Source organism: Triticum urartu, chromosome 2A, assembly GCF_056163025.1.
Source record: "Triticum urartu cultivar PI428250 chromosome 2A, HENAU_Tu73, whole genome shotgun sequence".
In the NCBI taxonomy this organism is placed as follows: Eukaryota; Viridiplantae; Streptophyta; class Magnoliopsida; order Poales; family Poaceae; genus Triticum; species Triticum urartu.
In genome coordinates, this window is record NC_141874.1 from 84,713,412 (window position 1) to 84,724,765 (window position 11,354).

Consider the following 11,354-nt stretch of genomic DNA (forward strand, 5'->3'; position numbering starts at 1 on the left):
AGCCCTAAAACCTCTCGGGAGGGCTGATCTAGAGTCCGTTCGGGGCTCCGGAGAGGGGAATCCGTTGCCATCGTCATCATCAACCATCCTCCATCACCAATTTCATGATGCTGACCGCCGTGCGTAAGTAATTCCATCGTAGGCTTGCTGGACGGTGATGGGTTGGATGAGATCTATCATGTAATCAAGTTAGTTTTGTTAGGGTTTGATCCCTAGTATCCACTATATTCTGAGATTGATGTTGATATGACTTTGCTATGCTTAATGCTTGTCACTAGGGCCCGAGTGCCATGATTTAAGATCTGAACCTATTATGTTTTCATCAATATATGAGAGTTCTTGATCCTATCTTGCAAGTCTATAGTCACCTATTATGCGTTATGATCCGTTAACCCCGAAGTGACAATAATCGGGATATTTACCGGTGATGACCGTAGTTTGAGGAGTTCATGTATTCACTATGTGTTAATGCTTTGGTCCAGTACTCTATTAAAAGGAGGCCTTAATATCCCTTAGTTTCCATTAGGACCCCGCTGTCACGGGAGGGTAGGACAAAAGATGTCATGCAAGTTCTTTTCCATAAGCACGTATGACTATATTCAGAATACATGTCTACATTACATTGATGAATTGGAGCTAGTTCCGTGTCACCCTAGGTTATGACTGTTACATGATGAACCGCATCCGGCATAATTCCCCATCACCAATCCATTGCCTACGAGCTTTTCATATATTGTTCTTCGCTTATTTACTTTTCCATTGCTATTGTTACAATCACTACAAAATACCAAAAACATTACTTTTGCTATCATTACCTTTTGCTACCGTTACCACTACTATCATATTATTTTGCTACTAAACACTTTGCTGCAGATATTAAGTTTCCAGGTTGTTGAATTGACAACTCAGCTGCTAATACTTGAGAATATTCTTTGGCTCCCCTTGTGTCGAATCTATAAATTTGGGTTGAATACTCTACCCTCGAAAACTGTTGCGATCCCCTATATTTGTGGGTTATCACCCGTGCGCCGCCCTTGCCCCGCCGCGCGCCGCTCCTGCCCTGCCGTCGCCGCTAAATGTAACCTTTTAGTTATACATGCTATTTTTTACATGTTTTTAGATTTTCATATATGTATGTATGTATTTTTTAGATATATGTATTTTTTTATGTATGCTCATATATGTATGTATGTATGTATTTTTTACATGTTTTTTGTATGTTTGTATGTATTTTTTCAATTGTAATATGCATGATGTTTTAAAAATACATATATGCAAAATTTAGTTTTTTTAGAAAAGTTTTATCTATATATGTTCTCTCATTTAGTACATTTTAGGTTAGTTTCATTTTTAGAAAAGTTTTATATATTTAGGAAGAAGGAAGAAGAAGAAAAAAAATTATATGCAAAAGTCACATTTTTAGAAAAATTTTATATATCTAGTTAGGAAAGGAAGAAGAAGAAAAAGAAGGAGAGGAAAAAGGGAAATAAGAAGCGGAAGAAAGGAGAAGAAGAGGAGAAATAAATAAGAAGAGGAAAAAAGAAGAAAAAGAAGAGAAGAAGAAGAAAGGAATAGAGGAGAAGAAGAAAAAATAGGAATAGAGGAGAAGAAGAAAAAAATAGTTCTTCTTTTTTTTCTTCGATCTTCTCCTCTATTCCTTTCTTCTTCTCCTCTTTTTATTTCTTCTTCGTCTTCTTATTTTTTATCAGGTATGTCGTTGTCGATATACCCCTCCCGATAACTTCAACACGAGGGGGAGATCGATATACCTCCTCCCCGATAACATTATTTTCCCATGTATGTATGTCGTCGTTGTCGATATAACCCCCTCCCGGATAACTTGGACATGAGGGGCGGTTGATATATATACCCCCTTCGATCGTGATAACTTATACCACAGAAGCACCCCCAGCCCTCTCGCTCGACCAAAACTCTCGAGGACACCCAAACCCTAGAAAAAAACAATGTCGGTCTCCTACCCCCTCCCGCCGCGCCCCTACCCGACAAACTCTCTCGAGGCCACCCAAATTTACCAAGTTAAAAGAGTGTTGTCGTCGAGGCCACCCCAAACCCTTGACGCGTTTTCGAGGCCACTCCAAACCCTTGACGCGTTGTCGAGGCCATCCCAAACCCTTGAAGCGTTGCCGAGGCCACCCCAAACCCTAGAGAAGCATCGAGGCCACTAATATGATTCCTTATTATGATTAGCTAGCTAGTTCTACATTTGTCACTAATATATCCATCTGTCATGTTTGAATAATAATTGCCATGTTGTAAATATTTTCAAAAACTATGGAGCACCCCCGAGACAAAGCAATAGAAGCGGTGTTGGGGGACATAATCGCAGCCGGAAGTGATGTCGTCTTGTCGTTTCTCAACGACACCGATGGTCTAGAAGGACATGGTGAAGAAGCAGGCTACGATGATCGAACAATGGAGGAGGAAGGACATGATTATGATGGCTCCGATGACCGAATGCCGGTGGAAGAAGGACACCGTGATGACGGCTCCGGTGAACGGAGTCCGGCCAGGTATATATATTAATTAAGCATGTGCTGACTATAGCTAATTGATGCATTAATTGTTTTTGGTATGTACACATATTAATTAATAACTCTCGTCTTTCTCCTTTTTTCTAGCCCTCCGGATCGAGCACAACTTCGGTAAAGAGACGAGGCCCGAAGAAAAATTTGCGCTCGGATGAAAGGTTTGAGATCACAGCAATCGCGCGCGATGGCCAACCGATTGAACCATCCGGACAAAGGAAGCATTTGCTGCTCAGTGTGGGGTTCTTGTTAGGGACAAGATCCCGATAAGCATCCACCAATGGTATAAGCCGGCTAAAGAAGACCCTGAGGTGTCTTATGTCAACGATATGCAGAAAGATAATCTTTGGACCGCGCTGAAGGCAAATTTCACCCTACCGCCAGAGGAGGATCTGGAGAAGCCAGTTAAAGAGCAATTGATCAAGTCTCATGCTCTTAAGAAGATGGCAGAACTATCCAGGAGGTGGGAGAATGAGCTGAAAATAACGTTTGTTGACAAAGAAGAGACACCAGAATTCATCGGCCGGTATGAGAAGATCAGAGATCACTGGGACGAATTTGTGGCCCATAAGACATCGGACAAGAGTAAGAAGATGTCATCGACAAACAAGATAAATGCTGCAAAGAAGAAGCTTCACCATCGCACGGGGTCAGGTGGCTACCTCAAAGCCCGGCCATTATGGGCCAAGGCTGAGAATGACCTGGTTGATAAAGGGGTCGAACCAGAGACATTGAACTGGCCAGACCGTTGCCGGACTTGGTTCTTCGGGGTTGGCGGAACCTTGGACCCTGTATCAGGGAAGTACCGTTGGACGAACGAGCAACTGCGAATACCCGTCACGAAGCTTCGGTAGTATATCGATGCTGCGCAACAAGGGACGTTCGTTTCAGACAGAGAGAACGGCGATCTCACAATGGCCCTCGGGAATCCTGAGCACCCTGGACGGACACGAGGCACGCCAGGCTCCGTTCCGTGGAAGGATGGGTTTCCGGGCGCATGCGGTTACAAATGCCAGGAGAGGAGGAAGAAAGTGGAGCAGACCCAAATGCAGGCGCTGCACGCAAGGGTACAAGCGATAGAGGAACGAGAAGCAGATCTCAGCAAGCGACCTGCCAAAGCTTCCCCCAAAGCTACCCCGCCATCTCAGCGGAGAAGCAACGTGGCTACCACCGAGCTGCTTCAGCTGGAGCCTGTCTTCACGGCTCCTGTCAGCTACCCCGTGGATGCTATCACGGAGTCTCAACATTGCTATCTTATGACGCAATGGATGAAATTGAAAGTCAAGGCGGCTGTTGGCTCTGTTGCACCTCCTGAACCTGGCGCAACTTTTCACTGTCGGCCGATTCCAGAAGGATATGCTAGGGTGATGGTGGATGAAATAACTGGCGTATTTGAGGACCTCGAGCTTGACCACCCTACGGGTGAAGGGGAGACTCGGCTGGGTTCTTCTCTGAAGACTCCATGACTATGGCGGAATGAGCTCCTCAACCTTCCGAACTGGACGCCTCCGCCTCCTCCTCCGCCTCCTCCTCTAGCGAGTCAGGGCACTCCGCCTCCTCCTCCGGCGAGTGATCAGGGCACTCAGCCTCCTTCTCCGACGCATGGCGTCACTCCGCCTCCTTCTCCGCCTACGCCGGCGCGCCCGAGCAGCCATCCTCCTCCTTCTCCGCCTCGCCAGCAAGGGCGGAAGAGACCCGCCGCCGCTCCGGCTGCTCCGGCGCGTCGTAGTCCTTCTCCTCCGCCTCGTAAGCAACGAAAGAAGACAGCCACAACCGCTCCATCTGCTCCGACGTCTAGTAGTATAGCTAGAGGTGGGAGGCAATACAGATTCGGTCCATCTCTCAAGCCTCTAGAGAAGTTACCATACGAGAGGACCGCGGAGGAAACCGCAAAGATCATGGAAACCGAAGTAAAGGACTTCTTTGATGGGGTGAAAGCAAATAAACATCCACCTCCGAAGGAGAAGATAGATTTAGTGAATTAAAGCGCACTATCGATGCCCTGAGGAAACCACCAAAGTCTCCGCCGAAAACAAACTATGAGCGCATTACTGAAAAGGTATATATCGAAGCGGAGCGGTCGAGAAGTACTATCAGTGATCGAAGGTTAGCAGAACGACGAGCTGGGAAAAAAACTGCCTAGCTCGGCGAACAAGCGAACCAATCATGCCCCCCGCTCAAGGTGTCTAGCGATATCGTCGCTAACGATCATAGGATGGTGCCCGGTTATACCAATCTTGAAGATTACCTGCCCGACGATGTACATTATGAATTCTTGGAGGTGGACGAACACAAATACCATTACGGGAAGCCTCTCGTCAAAGATGAAAAATCTCTAACAATGATGATGCGAAGATTGCATGATTGGTACATGAAAACATATAGAGAATCTGGGGGGCGAATACTTTGACTTGAGAGTTAAAGAGGAGCACGACCTCGTTGGAATTGATCTGTTGTCTATTCCATTTGAGGAGTTCTCCCAGTTTTTCAATCAAAAGGCCCTCGATAAATTAACGGTCACTTGCTACTGTCTGTAAGTACTACTTCGGTCATTAAGTCTCTATATATAGCTCAGCTCTTTCATTGCATGTATTTACAATTATCCTCACTATATTATGCAGATTGAAAATCGTCGAGTGCAGAAAAGCAGAAATATATGATATTGGGTTCATTAACACAAATCTCATAGATGAATATGTTGTTAAAAGAATGCCAAAGAAGCCGAGGCCAACTTGCTCAAATCGTTGGTAATAAATCAAAATAAAGATAAAATACTCTTTCCTTACAACTTCAAGTGAGTGTTACTGTCTTGTGCATATTTGGTTTCCCTTATTACTCAAGGTTATAGTAATGTAATTAATTGATGAGTTATGCATGCGTCCGCAGCTTCCACTATATTCTCATGGAGATTAAGCTTGAGCAGGGACTAGTAATCGTTTTAGAATCGAGACGAAAAGATCTCGAGACCTATGCAGACATGACTAAAATTCTCAACAAGTATGTTCAATCGATCATTATCGCACCATATCGGCAACTCTTTGTTCATTTCCTGATATCTCAAGTAATAATTATTATCTTTGTCTTGCAGGGTTTGGAAAAAGTTCACCACAAAAGCTCCGGGACTGCCAAAGGAGCTGCGATATACATACCCGAAAGTAAGTACTACTAGCTAGCTACTTCCGCGCATCTCCCGTTGATTCTAGCTACTTTCATTGATGCCATTTATAATGTATGACGCCCCCGATTTGACCGTACACTAATCATGCACGCAGATGTGTACGATCAAGATCAAGAACTCACGGGAAGATATCACAACGCAACTCTACAAATAAAATAAGTCATACAAGCATCATATTACAAGCCAGGGGCCTCGAGGGCTCGAATACAAGAGCTCGATCATAGACGAGTCAGCGGAAGCAACAATATCTGAGTACAGACATAAGTTAAACAAGGTTGCCTTAAGAAGGCTAACACAAACTGGGATACAGATCGAAAGAGGCGCAGGCCTCCTGCCTGGGATCCTCCTAACTACTCCTGGTCGTCGTCAGCGGGCATCACGTAGTAGTAGGCACCTCCGGTGTAGTAGGAGTCGTCGTCGACGGTGGCGTCTGGATCCTGGACTCCAACATCTGGTTGCAACAACCAGGTAGAAGGGATAGGGGGAAAAGAGGGAGAAAGCAACCGTGAGTACTCATCCAAAGTACTCGCAAGCAAGGAACTACACTGCAATGCATGGGTATCAAAAGGAATAAGGGTATCATATGTGGACTGAACTGCAGAATGCCAGAATAAGAGGGGGATAACTAGTCCTTTCGAAGTCTACGCTTCTGGCAGCCTCCGTCTTGCATCATGTAGAAGAGAGTAGACTGAAGTCCTCCAAGTAGCACCGCATAGCATAATCCTAACCGATGATCCTCTCCTCATCGCCCTGTGAGAGAGCGATCACCGGTTGTATCTGGCACTTGGAAGGGTGTGTTTTATTAAGTATCCGGTTCTAGTTGTCATAAGGTCAAGGTACAACTCCAAATCGTCCTATTACCGAAGATCAGGCTATTCGAATAGATTAACTTCCCTGCAGGGGTGCACCACATACCCCAACACGCTTGATCCCATTTGGCCGGACACACTTTCCTGGGTCATGCCTGGCCTCGGAAGATCAACACGTCGCAGCCCCACCTAGGCACAACAGAGAGGTCAGCACGCCGGTCTAAACCTAAGCGCACAGGGGTCTGGGCCCATCGCCCTTAGCACACCTACACGTTGCGAAGCGGCCGGAAGCAGAACTAGCCCCCTTAATACAAGAGCAGGCTTACGTTCCAATCCGGCGCGCGCCACTCAGTCGCTGACGTCACGAAGGCTTCGGCTGATACCACGACGCCGGGATACCCATAACTACTCCCGCGTAGATGGTTAGTGCGTATAGACCAAATGGCCAGACTCAGATCAAATACCCAGATCTCGTTAAGCGTGTTAAGTATCCGCGAACGCCGACCAGGGCCAGGCCCACCTCTCTCCTAGGTGGTCTGAACCTGCCCTGTCGCTCCGCCTCAAAGGTCCACTCGCGGGTGCTCCTACGAGCCGACCCGTCTTTAATCACCACATGTATCATGTATAAAGTATATAGTATATACCCGTGATCACCTCCCGAGTGATCACGGCCCGAAAGTATAGCATGGCAGACGGACAAGAATGTAGGGCCACTGATGATAAACTAGCATCCTATACTAAGCATTAGGATTGCAGGTAAAGGTAACAACAGTAGTAGTAAGGATAGGCTATGCATCAGGATAGGATTAACGGGAAGCAGTAACATGCTACACTACTCTAATGCAAGCAGCATAGAGAAGAGTAGGCGATATCTGGTGATCAAAGGGGGGGCTTGCCTGGTTGCTCTGGCAAGAGAGAGTGGTCGTCAACTCCGTAGTCGTACTGGGTAGCAGCGGCGTCGGTCTCGGTGTCTAGCGAGAGAAGAGGGGGAAGAAACAATAAATATTTAAGCAAACAGATGCATAGCGATGCATGACATGACAAGTAGCGGTGCTAGGGGTGCCCTATCGCGGTATGAGGTGATACCGGTGAAGGGGGGAAACATCCGGGAAAGTATCCCTGGTGTTTCGCGTTTTCGCACAGATGAAACAGAGGGGGAAAGTGGCGTGTTCGCTATGCTAGGGATGCGTGGCGGATAAACGGGCTGCGTATCCGGGTTCGTCTCGTCGTTCTGAACAACTTTCATGTAGAAAGTATTTTCATCTGAGCTACGGTTTATTTTTATATTAATTTTAAAAGACTTAATTCATTTTTAGGATTTATTTAATTATTTAAACTCAACATTATCCGAAACAGTAAAGGATGACGTCAGCATGACATCATGTTGATGTCAGCAGTCAACTGTGCAGTTGACTGGGTCAACTATGTGTGGGTCCCGCATGTCATTGATTGATTAGGCTAATCAGGGGTTAATTAAGTTAACTAGTAATTAGGTTAACCTAATCAAGATTAATTAATTTAATTTAATTAATTCTTTAATTAATTAATTAATTAATTTAATAATTATTATTTATCTAATTATTTTTATTATTATTATTTTTTTAATTAATTTTTTTAATTAAAACATCCTGGGCATGGGGCCCATCTGTCATAGGCCCCAGGGCATACAGGGCGCGAGCGACGGTTACGGACGCACGCCCAGGGGCACGCGGGCGTCGGCGCAGGCGGCCACGGCGGGGCACGACGACGGCCAGGGATGGGCGCAGCCCGGCTGGCCCTGGACGCCGGCCGGGACGGAGGAGGTCGCCGACCAGGGCAGGGGTCGCGGCTAGCGGGGCCTGGCAGCGGCGCGCGGGCCTGCAGGCGTCAACGGAGGCGGGCCCGGCGGCGGGGAAGCAGGCCACGGGCGAGCGGGCGACGAGCGGCTGTGGCGTGAGGCAAGGCGGGGCGATGGCGCGGGCGCAGGCTGCGGCAGGGCTGAAGCAGCGAACGGCACGGGCGGCGGCGCGTCGACGGGGAGCAGAGGCGGCCACGCGCGAGGCGCGGATGGCGCGACGCGCGCGCAGTGAGGCACCAGCGAGCGAGCGGCACTGGCTGTGGGAGGCCAGCGGCGCGGCCGGCCGATGCGTGTGTGGCGAAGCAGGGAAGAGGAGAAGGAGCGGTGCTCACGGCGAGGTCGTAGGGCCAGTGGCAACGGGGGACGAGGAGGAGGTCGAGAACGACGGCGGAGCGGTCCGGCGAGGGCGTGTTCCGGCAAGGCGGCGTCGTGATGGCGGCGTCGTAGCTCGAGGGGGTCCGGCGGGGAAGAGACGATGGGACGGCGCCGACGAGGAGGATGCAGGCCGGCGAGGGGGGGTTCGGCGACGGGGAGGTCGAGGCGGAGGCGCGGTCCAGGCGGCGACGTGCGCGCGGGGGAGAGGGCCGAGGGGATCGGGATAGTGGGGCGATGGGGGGGTGGTGCTCCGGTGGGGGGGGGGCGCCGAGGACGGCGACGCGCGTCGGGGCGATGTCGTCGGGGGGGCCGTTCCCCTCGATCTGATCTGGATCGGGGAGGAGGGGGGAGAGTGACTGGGGGGAGGGGGCGAGTGGGTGACAGGGTGGGCTTAGGGTTTGGGTCGTGGGGGATATGGGAAATGGGGGGAGGCCGGCTGGGCCTTTGCCCAGTTGGGCCGGTTGGTGGCCTGGCCGGCTGGGCCGTCTGGCCCAGTGGGGGGTGCGTTTCCCTTTTGTTTTTTTCTGTTAGCTTTAGGTTTTAGTTTTTTTCTCTTTTGTATTTTCTCTTTTGTTTTGTTTTCTGTTTTTGTGTTTTCTTTACTTATTTCTTTTCTGTTATATTTTGTTCCTCTTTTTTCTGTAAAGTACCAAAATGACCTCGAAATTAGTACTACCACTAAACCCACTACCATATAAAGTTTAGACCCTAAATAGAATAGTTTAACATTTTTATTAATTATAAAAGGCATTTCAATAATTATTTCGCTACACTTTTATTCACTTTAGAGTATTTAAAGATTTTATAAAAGTGGGGTTTCTTCACCAAGATTTAATATGGATTATTTGGCTCACTCCGAACATTTTAGTTTTAATATTTGAAAACTTTTATTGTTTGCTTGATTTTGAATTTGAATTCGAACCGTTTTCGAACTAACGCGAGATTACCAACAGTAATCAAGGTGACGTGGCATCATTAGGAGAGGTTCACTGTAGCCTAATTATCCGGGCGCCACATAATGCTTCACTATCAATTTGATTGACCTCTATTTCTCGTAAAGTGCTTGTGGCAGGAACAAGGAAATGATTACTGTGGATACTACGTGTGCGAGTTCATCTACAACGCGACTTGTAAAAATAAGCGGGGCTACTCTCAAAGATAATTTGATGTGCGTAAGCAATAATATTCACAATTTCATTTTATTACACCATCATTTCTATTGAGTTCCATTCATATATATATGTATTAACCCTCTTCTTCAAATTAGATGTGGCAGATGCGGAATGAACTCCTACCAGAAGATCGCATGAAAGCAATTCAAGAGGAATTGGCGGGATTCTTTTTTGACCACGTCATCAATAAAGCCGGAGAATACCATGTTCAAGCTGAGTTCTTATATAATTAGGGGAGATTATATTGTAAGAGATCTTAATATTGTATATATGTAGCCAGTAGCGTCGGATAGATATACGAAAACTTATTGTTTGCGCAATCTCTCGGAGAAGTAGAGGTCGATATCACTTCTCTCGATATGCATGACGAACTTCTGCACTTAATGGTTTCCTTCATTTGCTTACTAGCTAGCGTGTCGAGGGCCTTTCTATATGTATAGTACGTAGTGTCGACCAAGCACGGAGATAAGAGAGGACACTTCTCTCTATTAATTAATTAGCTACCAAACACAATATATGAAACACCTTAATTATCCATACAAAACCCCCAAATCCCCCCCCTTCAGGAAAAAAGACAAAAACCCTAGCCCTTGAAAAGCTGACGCGTGGATGCCTTTAGGTCCCGGTTGGTGCCACCAACCAGGACCAAAGGCCCTCCTGCCCGGGCTCGCCGCAGCGGCCACGTGGAGGCCCATCTGTCCCGGTTCGCATAAGAACCGGGACTAAAGGCCAAGGGCTTTAGTAACGACCCTTTAGTCCCGGTTCCTAAACCGGGATAGATGGGCTTTACGAATCGGGACAAATGACCCTTTTTCTACTAGTGTCAGCCAAGCCCCCTCCATGGCATACAGATTATTCTTCTTAGGCAATCAAATGGAGTACATGCATTTATAATTAAAAATATACCATAATACAAATGTATTTAGCTAACCAAATAATCGATCCACGAATCTTGGGAAGACCAATGGGTCTTTCTCTGTTTTGATAAATCAGCGATTCGGTAGGTGGTAAATTCTGACTATTTCATTCGTTAATCAGAACTAACCGTTGAAACATGTGGGATCAATATGCATGAATATATGCCCATTCCTGGAGTACGTTGCGGCGCATAGAGCCATAAATGGCAGGTAATTTCTTGATCAATATACCAAACCATGCATACATGTAGATAATTATCTATGATTGCACCAGGAGCTTGGACTGAATGAATGAATTGTTGCATACCTTCTTGACAAGAAGATTGTCAGTGTATCTCCTTCCCTTCAGGAGCTCCTTTCCATCAATTATCTGCACACAATGCTTTGGTCTCTGGTCTCGGTTACAGTTCAGAACAACAGCCGTGCTAAACGAAACATCATGTCATTTCTAGCCATGCATGATCCTCGGTTATTAGGCTGGAACAGTCCGGCGAACTGGACCTCGTTGTTTCTAATTCAC